This window comes from Haliotis cracherodii, unplaced genomic scaffold, assembly GCF_022045235.1.
Source record: "Haliotis cracherodii isolate W230 unplaced genomic scaffold, xgHalCrac1.p SCAF_21, whole genome shotgun sequence".
Classification (NCBI taxonomy): Eukaryota; Metazoa; Mollusca; class Gastropoda; order Lepetellida; family Haliotidae; genus Haliotis; species Haliotis cracherodii.
In genome coordinates this window covers 3,953,768-3,975,986 of record NW_027266277.1, presented here as the reverse complement: position 1 = coordinate 3,975,986, position 22,219 = coordinate 3,953,768, and the positions used below count along the sequence as shown (strand labels likewise).

General features: G+C 39.4%; 1 protein-coding gene across 5 annotated transcripts in view; it reads right to left on the bottom strand.

Annotated features, from left to right (window-relative positions):
• The window catches only part of LOC139470700 (zinc finger protein rotund-like), a 396,945-nt gene that overhangs the window by 138,125 nt on the left and 236,601 nt on the right, over positions 1-22,219 (bottom strand). For 2 of the 5 annotated variants that reach the window (XM_071252963.1, XM_071252964.1), the window contains exon 1: positions 20,769-21,204. The exons of the other annotated variants lie outside the window; for them this stretch is intronic. The gene's annotated coding sequence lies outside the window, so the exon portion shown is untranslated. Of the gene's footprint in view, positions 1-20,768; positions 21,205-22,219 lie in introns of those variants that run through there. 5 annotated transcript variants of the gene reach the window in all.

The window sequence follows — 22,219 nt, the reverse complement described above, 5'->3', positions numbered from 1 at the left end:
CTAGAATAGGTTTGAAATAAAGCATTGTTCTGGGCTCTATTTGGATTTGAGTTTGGATGTTGTAGATAAATAGTGTTAGATAAGATAACTTATTTCTGGGACTAAATGTTTAGAGTATATCCTGTCTTTGTTGACAAAATGTGTTCTTTCTTAATCTTTATTTTGTGAAAGGGTGGATTTCTGTTGTACAGTGTATCTGTAGATAATGCATTGTTGATACTGCAAAAGGTTTAAGTTAAGTGTCTTTATACCTTTCAAGCCTTAGTTTGAAAGACATATCAGTAAATAATAAATGACTTTGCAGGCAGGTCTTGTACAACAGTATGACACCTGTAAAAACCAAGTGCATAATCATATTTGTATAAATATATTAAATGGAGTTTACTGACAATGTGAATCTTGTAAGGGTGTTAATATAGAACAGTATCATTACATCATCACAGAGGTGAGCTTCCATAACTTGGTCATACTTTTAGAAGTCTTAATATGGCTTCCAGAAGCTTTGTGTCAAACTTGAGGGAGATACAATTGAGCATGCTCTTTCTACCAAGATTTCAAAGAGCATCATACCAGTTGCTTGTTTGATCAAGGTTACACCATTCATGGCCACATCAAAGCTTTCAAAAGGACATTTCAAAATTTGATGCATCAGTGACAAAAATGATGTCCGATTCAGTTCCCTCTTTTGACTTGTACCATTATGTTACCATGATTTTTCAGGTGAACAATTGACTTGCCTTTGCATGTGTTGTGATGGGTACCATCAGTGGGGCAGGATACGCTCACCTTTTCGCGAACACCTGGTATCATCACTATTTGATAGTGATTCATAAACACAAGCTCAAGGTATTATCGGAATCGTACAATCTACCCTGCTTTTAGCAAAGATATCTGTTGAATATGGAAAGGGTTTTGTCACTTTTATTTCCCTAAAGCCAAAAAGAAATTTAATTTCCATGAGGTACCTAACATTATTGAAATTCCCTCGTCAACATGACATGATATAAGAGAAAAAGGTATGTGAGTACTAAATGTTTTCAACAAAAGGTATTTTGTTTCTTTTAAATGTGACTTGGTACTAACATTTCTAACCACATCTGCAGTTCATAACTGTCCATCTTCAAAAAATACACATTTCAAATTTCGTTTACAAAGCTTGACTTCTGTCAATTGAACAAACAAAACAACACACTATGTCAATAACCTATGTTTGTTTAAACAAGAACGATCCTTTTCTTTCATGTGTGTATGTAATATAGAATTAAAAGTCAGTTACCCTTATATATTTCAAACCCCAAAATATAACATTACTTACACTAGTACAATTAACATCACAAAAAAGGCATCTCTGATAAATTTGAAAACAAAAGTTTAAAATGTCCTAAATAAAAATAAGATATGAAAACATCTCTGGGTGTTCTCATAAAGCTGACAACATAACGTTCCCTATAATTCTTTTAAACTTCACATCTCTCCAAATTGAGGGCAACAAATAAACAAACATAATATACCTAATATTCAATTAAATGAAAATCAGGTACACCCATTTTCATAAGACAGTATGCCTTTAAGTTCTTCAGTTGGTAGACAGGTGGTGTGTAGATTATCCTATATGGATTAGGCCTAACATGGTGTAGAGCACACAGACAGTTGCTGAATTCCAAAGAGCATAGGCAGACTTGTACTAACCTATGTGGCAGCCTATACGCTTCACAACACTTAAAGGAGACTCCACAAGCCCCCATTTATGTTTGCTGGGTCACGGCGACCTGGGGCAGACAAGCTCACATAGTATACTCTCTGCCGCTTGCTATCCCCTTCGGCATAGCTGGGATCCACCGACTGGGTGTATTTAAATAAAGGTTAATTCTAGATTGAAGTTTCAGTGAAAATGACACTTGGAAGGCGAAAATGTAAATTTATGTCTTTACATGTGACATTTTGTATATATATGTTACTTTGTTCCTTGAAAATAGTTTAAAGACTCCTCAGCTGCATAAATTTCACCCTGTAATCCTCCCTTTGAAATTGGTGAAGAATATAGCATGATTCATCTTGATCCAACTTATTTCCGATTGTATTTGCTGTGTTCATATAAATTGTTCCGTATTGGAGTTCCATTATATGTCATCTCAACAATGACCCTGTTTTTAACTTCTCTCTTCCATGAATATTTTTTGTTTCAGATAATGAAAGAAAAAATGCATATTGCTTTTTGAATGTTCTACTAATCTTGTTCACTGATGGAGATATTTGAAACTTGTAGGAGAAACTAGTTGTTTCAGATGTTTGGAAATAAACTTGGACACTCATTTATGGAGTGTTTTAATTTAGGTGTAGGTTTCTGGCTCCATGCATAAGCACTTATTGCAGAGTGAAATTCATTCAACTTATTTGTAATAGATGCCACAAATGTTACATCATTTAAACATTGCAATATAAACTGTTTCCTTTTTTGTGTGTTTACATCCCAAAAAAGCCTTGCTCAGGACCTGGAGGGGACTTTCTTACTGTTAGAGGTGAAAATAAGCTTCCATTGCCATGTGAATTTTTTTTTCACATCTTAGCATCTCATATGACAATATACGTGTATGTATTTCTTTAATGAATACATATACTCAAAATATTAGAACAATAATTTCTATTCACAATATGAACCTTCACATTTCATTATTTTTGATAATTCATGAACAACCGTCATTAATGGTTAGGTCGTTAACTTGCAACAATCCTAACTGGTACTTGTACTTCAAAGATTATCTAAATCCACACTGAATGCAATACACTTTGGATTCATTACAAAATTAAAGAGATCCAGCTTACTGGTAAAAACTCTGAGTGGCTATCATTGCTAAGCATGAACAGTTTGAAAGGTTACTCTATTTTATGTGAACAATTCTCTGTGTTATTTTAGAGACAGATTGTGTCATGATGGGTATACATGTAAACAGTTAATGATGCAATTGGCTGTGTTTGGGGCAAGTTAAACACTTGTGATAAAACACTGTATGTTAAATGTTTTAGTGAGAAATGTATGAACATTCTACACTTTTGTACAATTACACAACTTTCAGCATCTTGGACAGTGTGCAAAGTGATAGGGTATAGTTTAGTGCTGGTTTTAGCAGTATTCCAGCAATATTACGATGACACCAGAATGGGAGTAAAACCTAGGAGAAAATGCTTTAACCATTATGCTACCCTCCTACCCCTGTGTGAAAAACTTTAGACAACGAACAAATGTTAATATATAAATTCTGTCTGTCTGTCTGTCTGTCTGTCTGTCCCCTCTCTTTCTCTGTCTGCATGTCAGTCTTTCTGTCTGTCTTTTTTACATTTCAACTGCTCATGGCAAATGTACTCTGTCTATCTCTCCAAATATATTGCTTGTCAAGTCTACCAACCAAGTCAAAATGTCAACTTAACCTAGCACATATAGTTGAGTTGGTCTTAAGATAACTCATGAATGCCTGGGAAATATACCAGTGCGTCTCCATTGTCAAGTATCTAGTTGATTTATTCACCATTTAACATCCATTCTTCTTGCTTACTTTTTGTAATGGTGGTTAAGCATGTAAAAGCATGTTGGTTCAAAGGCCATCTTGTGCACTCAGCTGTGATGTCTTAACGTCTGGTCCTGAATTTTAGTGATTTCTTTTTTACTTTCATTGACCTTGTTTCAAAAAACAGGATGAAGATTCATTTTATTTTTTAATGTGAATAATTGAAAAAATGTAATTTCAATTGACAATTTTTCAAAAATAGTGAAATTTACATTTTTAAAACGAAATGCTCTAGACCAAAAAAAAAATACTGCATAAGAATCTAATGAAATATGATAGTTCTCCATTTAATGCTTTAAGAGGATTCTGGACAGATGTTCATGGAGTTCAAATTTCATCCCAAACCTTTAACTTGAATAATCTTTCCAAAAGCACACACTGAAACATTATTTTGAGTGAGTTAATCACTTTCACAATGAATTCAAACTATAAGTGGACTGGTTGGCTAGTAACAACAAATTTACTAATAAAGAATTAGAAATCAAATCTCAGGCCCTCCTGATACAACTGAATGACTAAAAAACAACCACGCTAAACAGTAATGAACATGGATTGAAATTATTTTGACAAAAGCAGATCGTACTAATTAACCAGTCATGCTTTTAGCTTCTGTGATATGAGAATTAAAACTTTGGTGATTTTAAGTCTTGTCAAGACCTTACTTTCAAATCTACATCTAGGACCTCCAGGTTAGGAAAGATCAATCTCTGTGGCAGTGTGACACAACTGTTTATAAACCATGACAATACACCATAATGGAGAAGGATTTCCTTTTCAGAACACCTGGTGTTGTCATCAGGATATTAGTGTAGCCTCCATTTTGTTTAGATCCTATTCAAAATTGACAGAAATAAAAAAACACACATTAATTCTTAAGGTATTGGCTTTCATTACTTGCTAAAATAGCTTTAAAAAAGTGTTAGAATCTCATTAAAATATGTCTACGACATGCAGAAAAATCATAATTATTTTGTTTCTTTTCAGCTGGTTGTACATATAGCACATCAACCAAGCTAATGTTTAAGAATGTTTGAAATGTCTGTCACATTGGGATGTTAATTGTAAAACATGGTTGTGATTCAGTGCCAATGTACAACAAATGGTGGTGGCTGCATTGCCACATATAGTTATTTGAAATAGCACATCAAAGAAGATCTTTGTATGCTGTAATAACTCTAAATGTTTGAAAAGACATTTTGCCTCTCTCCATTAAAGAGCAGTGATGGTTAATGGCTTGTCTTGTTGGATTTTCCCACACAGTAATAACTTCTTCATGAGTAAATCAATTCCCCATAAAATTATTTAGGTAAGAACATTCATACAGAGAACATACCATTTAAACCCCATTATGGCTTTAAAACTCTTTCTTGTTTACCGTTTATTTCATTTCAATTGCTGCAAATATGAAAATAATTATATTTCATGTAATTATGGTATGTTTGAAATGAGTTTCAATGAAATACATTTTTAAATTCTTATATTTCTAATTTCATTTTGTTGATGTTTTTGTTGTATACCTGCTGTGTATTCTGAAATTTCATGTCCTACATCTGCTGATTGTTCTGCTTGTTGGAGTAATTTGACTACACATTCTGAATATTTGTATTTTGAGCAGTGGCTGAAAAAGGTACTCTACTGTCCCATGTGTGATGTTGGACCGGCCCATTGAGAATCAGGGGGTAACAATTGTGATGTGACTGATTTGGTGTCCTAATACCCAACGGTGTTGAAGTGCTCATGTAGTCACCCTCTGGTTGACTAGGTCAGTCTATTATTTACAGACCATTATATTGCAAGAACATTTCTGACTTATATGTAGAGTAATAATTTAAGAATTGACTCCAATATTTTGTGTTGTGATAACGTAAAAACAGGTGTGCCGGATTTACGCAAATGGAGTACACTGGTTTCATGTTTATATCGCCATAAACGAAAAATATATTGAAGTCAATTGTTATAAACAAATATAGTCAAGAATAATTACTTCACAGACTGCTTATTTAATAATTAACACACCCAAAACTGTAGACAACAGTACGAAATCAGCGACATTGTGTGCTTGGTTAGCCACAGATGTGCTTGTAATTTATCTATTATCCTATATTCTTCATACCAACTCAATACAAATACATACATATCCTGCATATCACGATTGTCCTTTATTCTACATACCTACTCAATACACATAAATACATATCCTGCAAATCATGATTGTCCTATATTCTACATACCAACTCAATACACATACATACATATCCTGAAAATCACGATTGTCCTATATTCTAAATACCAACTCAATACACATACATACATATCCTGAAAATCACGATTGTCCTATATTCTACATACCAACTCAATACACATACATACATATCCTGCATATCATGATTGTCCTATATTCTAAAAACAAACTCTATACACATAAATACATATCCTGCATATCCTGCATATCACGATTGTCCTATATTCTACATACCAACTCAATACACATAAACACATATCCTGCTTATCTTCCATTTTCACAGAATACTGAATATACCAGTTGTGTATATACAGTATCCTATGTTTATAATGAACACGCTCATAATGAACTGACGGATTTAACAAACTGTTTTTTTGTATCGGCCATTTGCTGTATATATTATGTTTATTTGCTGCATAAATGCTTTCAACAAACTACAGTTATAACAAACTTAACTTAGTGGTCCTTTGAGTTTGTTATAACCATAGCATACTGAAGTTGCTAAGCACATTGCTTTATATATCTGGTATGGAATATGCCCACACAGTACAGATCAACTAATTTCGTATCCATTGTGAATAGACCTCATGCAATATTGACATCCTTCAATCAGCAAGAGGAGCATGACAAATCTTCTATATCCCACAGCCAATTTCTTGTGAAAAAAATTGTAAATTGAAAAATGTTCTTGTCTTGAGATTCATTTGAGTGGGTGGAGTTGGAGATCCTCCCCTGAACTAAAATACCCTCTGCAAAACCTCCGAATATCCGGAGAAAAACAGACTTCTAAAACAATATTCAAGGTGTTTTCATTCTCAAATACTCAAATAATTTTCCATTCTCAAATAAGTCTCCATTTCATACATACATACCTACTAGCAGTGGGACAAGACACTGATTCATCAGTGGATCGTGATTTTTTACTGCTCAATACATGTATTGATCACAGTCACACACTAAGTAAAAAATATTGATGCTTACCTTAAATGTTTTCTTTAGTAACTGTTAAACCAAACACTAATTAGTAGTGGAAATTAGTCGTGAAAACATAAATATTTCATCCATTGCGCAAAGCTTGACACTGCCAACTGGAAGTCATCAGTGTGCCATGTATTTGGCCATCTTGTCTATGAAAAAGATGGCTTACACACCACAAATAAGAGCAGATGCAAGTATCGTGATACGTATCGGATCGTGACCAAGGTGTCGTGATACATATCGGATCGCAGAGTTGGTGTATCGTCCCAGCCCTGATATCCCCCCTGCATTCATTGCCTTAGAAGTCTATCTTGTCTCATGATATAACACACATGATCCTAGCCGGAATACAGTGAAGAATGCATTTTAAAACTATAACCTTACATTGAAAATGTACCAGTGAAATATTTTAAAGCTTGCTCATGTGGTAACAACATCAATAAATTTAGATATAGTATATATATATACAGTTGGCAAGATAGAACATTCGATCAATTCAATTTCCAATCATGATACGCTGCTGTTTTTACACAATGATGATTATTAAACAAAAATTTTCACAATCACTCATCTGAATAACTTTCCTAGTATTTTTGATTAGCAATTCATAGTAGATTACATCTTGCATACACAGTAGCATGATGATTCAATCGATCTGTGGCAATGTTTCCACACCGATGAAGCTCTTGTAAGTGAACTGGCAACTTCCTTTAACCAGCCTTGTCATTTCTTACATGAGCTTAAAGGATTGTTTTTTGTATTGAAATTTTAAAAAGTGTCAATGGGTGAGTGAGTTGTGCTTTATGCTGCTTTGAACTGTTTTTTAGCTATATTGATGTCAGCTTACTGTGGGATGGGGATGTATGTGGGGTAGCCATGTTGTTCAAGCATTTGCTAGTCATTGAAGGCCTGCGTTCATTTCCCAACAAGGATACAATATGGAAGACCATTTTTGGTGTCCCCCTCCATGATATTGCTGGAGTATTGCTAACAGAGACACCAAGCCCAACTCACTCACTCACTCACTCACTAGAATTAGGTCACAGACATCTCAACTTTGGGGAAACACAAACACAGGTATGAAGCCAACACAATAAAAATTGAAATAGGGAGGAATCTAAGGTTTGAACTCATCATATCCTGATACAGTTAAGGGACAAAACGTCTATCAGTAAATTACTGTCCCTGAGACCATAAGGCCATTCTTACACCCACAATAAAAAATCTAATGAAAATATGTATATAAGTATCATAAATAAGAATGGTTGAGGAATGTAATATTATCTTGTTATTGAGCAGTTTTGCAAGGTCAACTATTTCTTTCCAAGACAATTTACACGTTTTTCAATCATCAACATGAAATATAAAATTGCAAGAGCAGTATGTGTATAATGAATAAAGGAGTGCCACAAGATTAAGCTTAGACAAGGCAAACCGGTGATTGATAGCATGAGCAGGGATCCACATGGTCCTATGACTCATGGTTCCATCGATACAGTCATAAGAACAGAATGATATGGTCTGTTCTAAATTCAGTCTGAAGGTGAACAATGGTGCTGCTACATTGTGACACATCAGTTTACAATATGATATGGAAGCTCAACAACCATGAGTGAGAACAATACACACAGTTCGTCCTTGAAAATGCAGAATACATGCTTATCTGATTATCTGATCATTGATTGCAAGGTATGTCAAACCAGCTGGAACTGTTCACCATGCATTTAGAAGGTACAATTTAGTTACAGTAAGATATCTACACAACTTGACAATAAGTCAAGTAAGGATGTAAATGACATTATTATATTTTCAATTTTGCTGTAAAATTAGAAAAGGAATTTTGAATAATCAAGTACCAGTAACACCATTCCCCTTGAATCACCTCCCTCAGACTCCCCACTTCACACTCTCACACCTCCCCCTTTCATTCCCCCAGTCCTCCCCCTGTACTCCCTCAGACCTCCACTGTACTCCCCCAGTCCTCCCCCTGTACTCCCTCAGACCTCCACTGTACTCCCTCAGACCTCCCCCTGTACTCCCTCAGATCTCCACTGTACTCCCTCAGACCTCCACTGTACTCCCTCAGACCTCCCCCTGTACTCCCTCAGACCTCCACTGTACTCCCCAAGTCCTCCCCCTGTACTCCCTCAGACCTCCACTGTACTCCCTCAGACCTCCACTGTACTCCCTCAGACCTCCACTGTACTCCCCCAGTCCTCCCCCTGTACTCCCTCAGACCTCCACTGTACTGCCTCAGACCTCCACTGTACTCCCTCAGACCTCCACTGTACTCCCTCAGACCTCCCCCTGTACTCCCTCAGACCTCCACTGTACTCCCCAGACCTCCACTGTACTCCCTCAGACCTCCACTGTACTCCCCCAGTCCTCCCCCTGTACTCCCTCAGACCTCCACTGTACTCCCTCAGACCTCCCCCTGTACTCCCTCAGACCTCCCCTGTACTCCCCCAGTCCCCCCCTGTACTCCCTCAGACCTCCACTGTACTCCCTCAGACCTCCACTGTACTCCCCCAGTCCTCCCCCTGTACTCCCTCAGACCTCCCCCTTTACTCCCTCAGACCTCCACTGTACTCCCCCAGTCCTCCCCTGTACTCCCTCAGACCTCCACTGTACTCCCCCAGTCCTCCCCCTGTACTCCCTCAGACCTCCACTGTACTCCCTCAGACCTCCCCCTGTACTCCCTCAGACCTCCACTGTATTCCCCCAGACCTACACTGTACTCCCTCAGTCCTCCACTGTACTCCCCCAGTCCTCCCCCTGTACTCCCTCAGACCTCCACTGTACTCCCTCAGACCTCCACTGTACTCCCCCCGTCCTCCCCCTGTACTCCCTCAGACCTCCACTGTACTCCCTCAGACCTCCCCCTGTACTCCCTTAGACCTCCCCCTGTACCCCCTCAGACCTTCACTGTACTCCCCCAGACCTCCACTGTACCCCCTCAGACCTCCACTGTACTCCCCCAGACCTCCACTGTACTCCCTCAGTCCTCCCCCTGTACTCCCTCAGACCTCCCCTTTACTCCTTCAGTTCATCCCCTTTACTCCTTCAGTCCTCCTCCTGTACTTCCTCCCCTTTACTCCTTACGTCCTCCTCCTGTAATTCCTCAGTCCTCCCCCTTTACTCCCCCAGTCCATCCCCTTTACTCCCTCACTCCTCCGGTACTCCTTCAGTCCTCCTCCGGTACTCCTTCAGTCCTCCTTCACCTCCCTCAGTCCATCCCCTTTACTCCCTCACTCCTTCTCCTTTACTCCATAAGTCCTCCTCCTTTACTCCCTCTGTCCTCCCCCTGTACTTCCTCCCCTTTACTCCTTCAGTCCTCCTCAGTCCCCCCCCTTCATCTCCCTCTGTCCTACCCCTTCATCTCCCTCTGTCCTCCCCCTTCATCTCCCTCAGTCCTCCCCCTTCATCTCCCTCTGTCCTCCCCCTTCATCTCCCTCAGTCCTCCCCCTTCACCTCTCTGTCCTCCCCCTTCACCTCCCTCAGTCCTCCCCCTTCATCTCCCTCAGTCCTCCCCTTTACTCCCTCAGTCCATCCCCTTTACTCCCTCTGTCCTCCCCCTTCACCTCCCTCAGTCCTCCCCTTTACTCCCTCTGTCCTCCCCCTTCACCTCCCTCAGTCCTCCCCTTTACTCTCTCAGTCCTCCCCCTTCATCTCCCTCTGTCCTCCCCCTTCATCTCCCTCAGTCCTCCCCCTTCACCTCTCTGTCTTCCCCTTACTCCCTCAGTCCATCCCCTTTACTCCCTCTGTCCTCCCCCTTCACCTCCCTCAGTCCTCCCCTTTACTCCCTCTGTCCTCCCCCTTCACCTCCCTCAGTCCTCCCCTTTACTCTCTCAGTCCTCCCCCTTCACCTCCCTCAGTCCTCCCCTTTACTCCCTCTGTCCTCCCCCTTCACCTCCCTCAGTCCTCCCCTTTACTCCCTCTGTCCTCCCCCTTCACCTCCCTCAGTCCTCCCCTTTACTCCCTCTGTCCTCCCCCTTCACCTCCCTCAGTCCTCCCCTTTACTCTCTCAGTCCCCCCCCTTCATCTCCCTCTGTCCTCCCCCTTCATCTCCCTCTGTCCTCCCCCTTCACCTCTCTGTCTTCCCCTTCATCTCCCTCAGTCCATCCCCTTCATCTCCCTCTGTCCTCCCCCTTCATCTCCCTCTGTCCTCCCCCTTCATCTCCCTCAGTCCTCCCCCTTCACCTCTCTGTCTTCCCCCTTCACCTCCCTCAGTCCTCCCCCTTCATCTCCCTCAGTCCTCCCCTTTACTCCCTCTGTCCTCCCCCTTCACCTCCCTCAGTCCTCCCCTTTACTCTCTCAGTCCTCCCCCTTCATCTCCCTCTGTCCTCCCCCTTCATCTCCCTCAGTCCTCCCCCTTCACCTCTCTGTCTTCCCCTTTACTCCCTCAGTCCATCCCCTTTACTCCCTCTGTCCTCCCCCTTCACCTCCCTCAGTCCTCCCCTTTACTCCCTCTGTCCTCCCCCTTCACCTCCCTCAGTCCTCCCCTTTACTCCCTCTGTCCTCCCCCTTCACCTCCCTCAGTCCTCCCCTTTACTCTCTCAGTCCCCCCCCTTCATCTCCCTCTGTCCTCCCCCTTCATCTCCCTCTGTCCTCCCCCTTCATCTCCCTCAGTCCTCCCCCTTCACCTCTCTGTCTTCCCCTTACTCCCTCAGTCCATCCCCTTTACTCCCTCTGTCCTCCCCCTTCACCTCTCTCAGTCCCCCCCCCCCCTTCACCTCTCTGTCTTCCCCTTACTCCCTCTGTCCTCCCCCTTCACCTCCCTCAGTCCTCCCCCCTTCACCTCCCTCAGTCCTCCCCCTTCATCTCTCTGTCTTCCCCTTACTCCCTCAGTCCATCCCCTTTACTCCCTCTGTCCTCCCCCTTCACCTCTCTCAGTCCCCCCCCCCTTCACCTCTCTGTCTTCCCCTTACTCCCTCTGTCCTCCCCCTTCACCTCCCTCAGTCCTCCCCCTTCACCTCTCTCAGTCTTCCCCTTACTCCTTCAGTCCATCCCCTTTACTCCTTCAGTCCTTCCCCCTTACTCCCTTAGTCCTCCCCCTTACTCCCTCTGTCCTCCCCCTTCACCTCCTTCATTCCTCCCCCTTCACCTCCCTTAGTCCTCCCCCTTCACCTCCCTTAGTCCTCCCCCTTCACCTCCCTTAGTCCTCCCCCTTCACCTCCCTCAGTCCTCCCCCTGTACTTCTCCCCTTTACTCCCTCAGTCCTCCCTTTACTCCCTCAGTCCTCCCCCTTCACCTCCCTCAGTCCTCCCCTTCACCTCCCTCTGTCCTCCCCCTGTACTTCTCCCCTTTACTTCTTCAGTCCTCCTCCTTCACCTCCCTCAGTCCTCCCCCTTCACCTCCCTTAGTCCTCCCCCTGACTCCCTTAGTCCTCCCCCTTACTCCCTCAGTCCTCCCCCTTCACCTCCCTTAGTCCTCCCCCTTACTCCCTCAGTCCTTCCCCCCTTACTCCCTCTGTCCTCCTCCTGTACTTCCTCCCCTTTACTCCTTCAGTCCTCCTCCAGTACTCCTTCAGTCCCCCCCTTCAGCTCCCTAAGTCCTCCCCTTCACCTCCCTAAGTCCTCCCCCTTACTCCCTCAGTCCTTCCCCCTGTACTCCTTCATTCCTCCCCCTTCACCTCCCTTAGTCCTCCCCCTTCACCTCCCTTAGTCCTCCCCCTTACTCCCTCAGACATCCCCCTGTACTCCTTCATCCTTCCCCTTCACCCATTAACAAATGCATTGAAATTAAGCAGATGCCCTAGTTTTGCTGCAACACACTCACCACATTGTTCTAAAAAGAAATCAGTACAATAATAAATTTTCTGGAGATTTTTAAGCTTTCCACAAGGCTACATAATAGAGTCTCTTTTACTAGTAGTTAATTCCCATTTAAGTACACCAGTGGGTTGTTTATTCAGCTGAACACAACACTGGGCAAATGCCACAGTGACCCCTTTAGACCTCCACATCCACCACCTTTTCACACACAGACTCACACATCTGTTCACACACAAACTCCTACAGTTATTCACACACAGACTCACACATCTGTTCACACACAAAGTCCTACAGTTATTCACACACAGACTCACGCATCTGTTCACACACAAAGTTCTACAGCTATTCACACACACAGACTCACACATCTGTTCACACACAAAGTCCTACAGTTATTCACACACAGACTCACACATCTGTTCACACACAAACTCCTACAGTTATTCACACACAGACTCACACATCTGTTCACACACAAACTCCAACAGCTATTCACACACACATAGACTCACACATCTGTTCACACACAAACTCCTACAGCTATTCACACCAAACTATTTCATCTATTCCCTCACAAACTAATTCATATTTTCACACACAAACACACATATATTGATATGCAAATCCATACATCTAATCATACACAAACCCATTCATCTATTCACATGTCAGTTCAGCAATCTGCATGTATCCACCTACAAACTCCAATTTTCCAATCACTCAAATCCTAATTTTGCCCAAATGATATTGCTCCAGAAAGGGTCCCTACTCTATAATGATTGGATTCCTCACATCAACGTGTCCACGCAGTGCGTGGGAGCAATTACAGTGAAGACGCTAAGGAGTTCCAAGACAAAGCCTGCTGGAATATACTTGATATATTTTCATTGATTGTGGTCTTAGAAGATCAAACAGACCTAAAATAACTGAGTATAATGTACGCAGATCTTAACTACCGGCAAATTGTTAGACATTGATGTTAGATATGTATTATGTCCATTTGACATAATTTTTTTACTTGAATCTCTTAGAGGGTATGTAAGTTCCATGTCATTCAAAGTGTTTTTATGCATGCCAGAATTTTAGAAGTAGTATATTCGTCATTTTACATTGATGGCTAAAATTGCATACAAATCACCAGCAGTTGAAGGGATGGTGTAAATCCTGCTTGGGGAACCATGCAAGTAGCAAAAGTATCTTGAGTCCCCCATGTCCCTGGTATGGTGATCAGCCTTCAGTAGCTGGGGATCTATAGCCTTTTCATATATTGTTTCATTGATTGATAATAAATTCTTTCAAATGTTCTCAACTAGTCTTAAATTGAACCTGTAATAATCTGCTTACTTACTACTTACTTCTCATCACAATATGGCTGAAATATTGCCGATGTTTGAAATTTTAGATCACTCACACAAGTGATTACAGATTCAAGAAAAAAAGACATTAAACTTACCAAGTTGATTTTTTAAAATATATTAAAAGTTTGATAAAATCCTACAGATATTCTTAAAAAATGATACACATATTCACTTTAAATATATTCTTTTTCAGTTTTAATCTAATTCAGGTATTTTTACCATTGATATATTCAACAAATTTATGCTATAAATGTAACCTACCATGCGATAAGGGACCTTATTGGTGAAAAGACCCATTTTGACCTTTCATTAGAATTTATAACTACAGTATCTTTGGAACACAAAAATATGATTTACAAGCTTGTATTCATATGTGTTACAGACATACAAGACATCAAACATTTTTCCGACTTAACACTGTTTACACAATAATTGCAATTTTTAGATATAATGCCTGATGAGTTGAAAGTAGACATGTACATGCTGAAAGATTTTGTAATAATGTTTTTATTACATAACAAACTAACAAGAGAACAATAAGATATGTTCGTACAGTCCGCACACATGGCGATCTTCACTGAAGTAAGCTGACGTCAAATGTCTTTATGACATCACAGCACAATCGTATGATAGCACCCATAAGGTCCCTTTTCTCGTGGTGGATCACAAATTATGTCATCACCAAAACTTACTGGTATGACCATGACTTTTAGTAAATCTGAATCTTATGGAATACTGTTGATATTAGGTTCATTGCTAGAGTTATAACTCACTTTGAACCAAAAATGCTCAGAGGGTTTTTAACAACTTTGCTTGCATACAATTGTGGTTCAAAAAGGGCTGCTTTTATGTTGAATTTTCCAAAGAGTGTGTTCCCTGTGTTGAAACAGAGTACAGAGCATATGAGGTCAACCAATTATTAACAGCTTTATTATTTTCACCGCCATGAAGTAGAAGTTTGAAATCAAGACGATGTTCAGGTTATCCTATCCTCGTGAATGTGCTTATAATAGAACATTTCTTTCCTGTTCCCAACCACTGGAAAAGTTCTTAAATTCGGGAGTAAAACAAAACAACTATCTTTAACCAGCTACACATAAAAGTGAAACCCATCTCCAACAATCTCTCCACTACAATACAAAGTTCTTTGGCAACTGAGAACAAAACACATGGGTAACCTTGTCAGAGCCTCATGACCTCTACCGCTGGAAATGTATCATTGGTTCAAACTGTCTGTATCAAATGATGTAAGCAAAGGCTAAGCAATGCTTTCAAATCTTATTTTTTGAGGTAATGACGACATCTATTATTTTTTTGGGTCGTTCGACATGTTCAGCTGTGAATTCTCCTTGAGTGAAGTTAATCATCTGATTGCTAGAATAAGGTCAGTCAATGACCCTCAGAAGCTGAAGTCTGGCAGTTTGTGTGCTCAAGTATCCGTAATAGAAAGGTAAATCAACCTAAATACATGGGGCCATTTCCTTCTATTAAATTATGAAGTTTGAATGATATATGGTACAAGGACCTCAACCACAGCCTTCCTGAAACTTTACAATCCAAGTTGTTGGTAATGGGAGTCCCACAAGACTTGGTTTTCAAGAAGTTCTCAAAGACATTCACACCCAACTATCAGGCTCCTTTCAGTTGTATTGGATATGTTTTAAACTTATGCCAGGCAATTATATTTCTTGTTTTAGGTATTATCAGGATATCAAAATGCAGGATACCATGGAGACAATGGTGCACAAAATATGAAGATATTCTGTCAAAAGATCCTGGAATATGCAAATATTCCGCCATGGATTTCCTCCTTGGGCAAACAAATATTCTGCCAAAGGTTTCCAGGGCAAACAAATATTCTGCCAAAGGTTTCCAGGGCAAACAAATATTCTGCCAAAGGTTTCCAGGGCAAACAAATGTTCTGCCAAAGGTTTCCAGGGCAAACAAATATTCTGCCAAAAGTTTCCAGGGCAAATAAATATTCTGTCAAAGGTTTCCAGAACAAACAAATATTCTGTCAAAGGTTTCCAGGGCAAACAAATATTCTGCCAAAGGTTTCTAGGACACACACATATTCTACCATGAGTTCCTTTCTAGGACAAACAGATATTCTAGCATAAGATCCAAGGACAAACACATAAGAGTATGCTGCAAAAGCTTTACTGGGTCAAACCGACATATTCTGCCAAAGGTTTATAGGACAAACAAATATTCTGTCAAGAGTTTATAGGACACACCAATATTCTGCTATCAGGTTCTGGGAAAAAGTATACATTCTGCGAAGAGTTTATGGGACAAAAAGATATTTTGTCAAAACATGTCCTGCGAACACTTCCCAGACAAATAATATTCTGTAAAAATATAATGACAAAAAATATTATTTTCCTTTGATAAATTATGATCATAATTACTCTGAATTAGAAACCTGTTGATATGATTTGAAGTTAACCAACCCTATTCACTTCCTTGTTGAGGTTATCAACCAATCATTATTGATGACTTTTTTGTCTCACACAGCTAAATCTTCCAAACTATTGAACAATATGTGAACGCTTTGTTCATGCACATTACACAACAGTCATAGTTCATTACCTTTACATAACATTCCCAGTTCATTACCTTTACATAACATTCCCAGTTCATTACCTTTACATAACATTCCCAGTTCATTACCTTTACACAACATTCCTAATTCATTGCCTTTACATAACATTCCCAGTTCATTACCTTTACATAACATTCCCAGTTCATTACCTTTACATAACATTCCCAGTTCATTGCCTTTACATAACATTCCCAGTTCATTACCTTTACATAACATTCCAAGGTCATTACCTTTACATAACATTCCAAGGTCATTACCTTTACATAACATTCCCAGTTCATTACCTTTACATAACATTCCCAGTTCCATACCTTTACATAACATTCCCAGTTCATTACCTTTACATAACATTCCCAGTTCATTACCTTTACATAACATTCCCAGTTCATTGCCTTTACACAACATTCCCAGTTCATTACCTTTACACAACATTCCCAGTTCATTGCCTTTACACAACATTCCCAGTTCATTGCCTTTACATAACATTCCCAGTTCATTACCTTTACACAACATTCACAGTTCATTACCTTTACACAACATTCTTAGTTCAATAACTTAAAACAACATGCCTGGTTCATGTACTTAAAAAAACCATCCCAAGTTCATTAGCATTAAACATTGTTTTTAGTTAATTATCATTGAACATCATTCCTATTTTATAAACATCAAACATCCTTCTTTTTTCATTACTTTTCACAAATTTCTTAGTCATTACCTGTATGCTTTACCCTGTGTTACATCCTTCAAATTGACCTTGAAAAAAGTATAAGTAAAATAATTATTACCTACCTGCATCCTGACACACAGGACATAACAATTTTAATCAACAAGCAACTATGCAGTCTTTTTAAAGTCAATACAAAACAGCCAGTTTATGGAGATATTTCTATTCATATTCATAAATAGATAGGAATTCAGTGAACATATCTGACATACATAATTGAATTGCTGTTTACATTTCAAAGCACAGATAAAGACTTTTATACGATGAGAGATTGTCCGTTTTGGCACATGTCATGCATTAATATTGGGAGTTATTGATATTTTCTGAAACTGCATCCACAACCTGGCTGAGCTATTGGTGTTAAAACCAATAGATCATTAGCGTTTGAAGTATTGATGGTGAACTGGTGGATTATAGAGCCCCCCTAAGTCATGCTTCATGATGGTATCCATGGTGGTAATCCATTCCTTTGTGATAATGTGTGGTAGCCATAGGTCATCCTCTCATGTCATCCCTACTTTAGCAGACATTCATATTTGTATCTTGTGTCTATCTAGTTAATGTAGGATTCATGTTTTTATACAAATGACCAAATGTGCTTCTTTTATCTGAATTCAAATCATGACATGTTCTAACATTGTTATCATCAGGAGAGAAACCTAGTGACTAATGCATGGCCTCATCATGTCCAAGAAATGGGTACAATGTGCAAAGCCCATTCTTGGTGTCCCAAGATATGGCTGGTGCCCTATGGTATGGCTGGAATATTGCTGAAAGTGGCACACTTACTCCTTCATTTAAATCAGATCCATAGTATTCAGTGATAAAACAACAGTGATCATGATCATGGCATGAAGACAATGGTCATAGTACAACCAGTGCATTAGGATCATGGCATGAAGACAATGGTCATAGTACAACCAGTGCTTTAGGATCATGGCATGGAGACAATGGTCAAAGTACAACCAGTGCATTAGGATCATGGCATGAAGACAATGGTCAAAGTACAACCAGTGCATTAGGATCATGGCATGAAGACAATGGTCACAGTACAACCAGTGTATTAGGATCATGGCATGAAGACAATGGTCACAGTACAACTTGTGCATTAGGATCATGGCATGAAGACAATGGTCACAGTACAACCAGTGTATAAGGATCATGGCATGAAGACAATGGTCATAGTACAACCAGTGCATTAGGATCATGGCCTGAAGACAATGGTCACAGTACAACCAGTGCATTAGAATCATGGCATGAACACAATGGTCACAGTACAACCAGTGCATTAGGATCATGGCATGAAGACAATGGTCATAGTACAACCAGTGCATTAGGATCATGGCATGGAGACAATGGTCATAGTACAACCAGTGCATTAGGATCACGGCCTGAAGACAATGGTCACAGTACAACCAGTGCATTAGGATCATGGCATGAAGACAATGGTCACAGTACAACCAGTGCATTAGGATCATGGCATGAAGACAATGGTCATAGTACAACCAGTGCATTAGGATCATGGCCTGAAGACAATGGTCCAAGTACAACCAGTGCATTAGGATCATGGCATGAAGACAATGGTCACAGTACAACCAGTGCATTAGGATCATGGCATGAAGACAATGGTCCAAGTACAACCAGTGCATTAGGATCATGGCATGAACACAATGGTCAAAGTACAACCAGTGCATTAGGATCATGGCCTGAAGACAATGGTCATAGTACAACCAGTGCATTAGAATCATGGCATGAAGACAATGGTCATAGTACAACCAGTGCATTAGAATCATGGCATGAACACAATGGTCAAAGTACAACCAGTGCATTAGGATCATGGCATGAAGACAATGGTCAAAGTACAACCAGTGCATTAGGATCATGGCATGAAGACAATGGTCATAGTACAACCAGTGCATTAGGATCATGGCCTGAAGACAATGGTCATAGTACAACCAGTGTATTAGGATCATGGCATGGAGACAATGGTCATAGTACAACCAGTGTATTAGAATCATGGCATGAAGACAATGGTCACAGTACAACCAGTGTATTAGGATCATGGCATGGAGACAATGGTCCAAGTACAACCAGTGCTTTAGGATCATGGCATGAAGACAATGGTCACAATACAACCAGTGCATTAGGATCATGGCATGAAGACAATGGTCCAAGTACAACCAGTGTATTAGGATCATGGCATGAAGACAATGGTCACAATACAACTTGTGCATTAGGATCATTGCATGAAGACAATGGTAGCAGTAACATGAACATTGTAAGATTCTTAAAATGTCAGCTGGCACTTTGAAGGAAAGTCTAGGGATGCTGACACAAGCATGGTGTTGACATGTCAAGTAGCATTAATGGGGTGTACCAGGGATTCTACCCACATTGAGCAGATCCTGGCAGTTCAGGGACAACAACTCTGCACCGCAAATTGGGGGTTTGGACAATCTCTACTCCTGAACATGAAGAACATTATAAATTACATTTACAGTTCAGGTTATTGTACCTTTGAAGGTTATATCTTTACTAGGTGCTCTAGTAACATATTAAATTGTATGCATGCTTTGTTTTAATCCCTACAACCACCAAGTATGCATACACACGTTTAAGTTAAAGCTAGTGTTTTTATAGCCAGGAAGTACATTTGTGACATATTTAACATGTAATTTTGAAGAAAAAAGAAATTTTCTGGTTTTATCTGCCCTTTGTTTTATCATTAACAAATGTGTCACTAAAGGTTATTTTCATTAACATGTTTCCTAACATTTCCAAGTAAAATGAGTTTTGGTTATTTGTTTTAAAATAAAATACACAAACATGTCTACAAAACAGACAAATAGTTCTAAGCAGTGTTTCTTTCTAATTATTATATTTGTTTATTGAGTACTCTTGCATACATAGAACAAACAAACAAACAAAACTTAAAACATGTTATATTCGTTTTGATTCTTAATTTGTTTTTATTTTTGTTGAAGATTCTGTGCACAAAAAGAATAATTGTTTACAGTAAAATTAATAAAATGCTTCCAAATATGTACATCTACATATAAAACATTATCATAATCGAAAAGAATTAAAATGAATCTTTTTAAGTAAAACTATACTTGGAAAATAACCAGGCTTTGTTATACTGTGGTACTTAGTACAGACTTGTTTAAACAAACTCGTGCAACTCAATATAATGTTTTTAACATCCTAAACAAATATCCAAAACTATGAAATTGATAAAATTATTTGATATTAAAAATGTGACACTATTGTTCCATTTTCCCCAGACATGTATATTGATATGAGGCCTGTCACAGTTCATACACACAAAACTACCCATCCTATATTTGATACGTTACAAATTCTATTTTAATCAAAATGGAATGATCCGTAATTACAAAAAAGGCAAACATGAAATCTATACAGCAATGAAAGTACAAGACACTTAAAGAGACATGCCTTTAATGCATGGTCTGATAAGAGTTGAATGATACAGCTTAATGCATAGATATATAGACATGATATACCTTGAAATAAAGCTTGACCTGGAAACTGTATATGAAGATGTATCATTGATGGAGTTGGCAGGTCGTCATGGACGCAGAATGGCATGGAGGTGCAACACAACGTCAACACTATGCAGACAAATGTAAAAACACAAGTCGTGTCTGCATCGCACCGAAAAAACAGTGAGTCATAGAAACATTCCGCCACTTCGCCTATGGCACTGTGTACATAAGCCAAGAGACGATAGCAAAAACCAGAGGAAAACCTCCTTTATACACCTATATTTCCCGATCAAAAATCATCCACAGAGTCCGAAACGGTGTCCCAATTACTACACACAAAATCAGCTTTTTAAAGACACAAATCTTCCATTGAGAACATAAAAACTGCAATTTCTAACTGGTTTTTACATCAGCAAGAGGCACTTGAGGTTTTTTTACGCACCAATTACATCATAGGAGCTATCCCCCCTATTTGCAGAATGAGCTTGGCCCTGTTACTCCATCGGCAGTTGGTGTATTGACCCAGAGAGTTGTGGTTGTCTGGGTTGATATGCAGGCCTATATGCACTATAGGCCAGTGTCGCCTGCCTTTAACATGGTCCCCTCATTGTAACGGCAAAACTCACTCCCAGCTTTATAACTGCTTTGCTTTAAACTTATCAAATATAAACATAAGCAAATAAAAAATAAATATTTCAAGGAGTTATTTACAGTTCGTGAGAGAACTGACAAGTAAAATGGATTCCCACGTTATAACGAAACGCTGAGGCAAGTAAGCACACAACCATACAAGCATGTTATGTCTGAAAGAGTGACCTCAATGCAGTAGATTTCTAGACAAGATTGTACTTACGCCAACATATGAACTCAACGTCTAGGGTAGCAAAATGGTGTCTGAATTTATGTATTTCACAAAAAAATATCATACAAAAAGAAGTCTGTTTTTTCATAATTGAAAAAACAGGTACAAAACCTGTCATACACTAGACTGAGTGTAGACAATAAATCACCCGATTGTGCATTATATCACTGAGTGCAGACAGCAAGACAGTCTCTCAGACAAGATATACATGTTCCAGACACCATGGTCTATCCAGTGAATATTTCAGACCTAATCCAATTTGATAGGTGGCATAGTCATATTTCTTAAACTTAAAGCTGTTAACTTTATTCATCCTACTTTGATTTTACAAAATTTGATTTTGTGTGGAGGTTGTGTATTTTTTAAGTTTAAAGATGTCAACGTCACACTTCATATATAATGGTTTACATGATAAATGTCACAGAATGTAAAACTGTTTCACAGTATATAGGAACATAAAATGAAATAAATGAAGACAGACACTGAAAAATAGTCCACTTTATGAGTAACTTTTTGGTTTTTGCTGATCAATTTAATGATATTTAAATATGCATAGACTCCAACATCAACAATAATGACTAACATTATTTTAAAAACTATGAAAAGT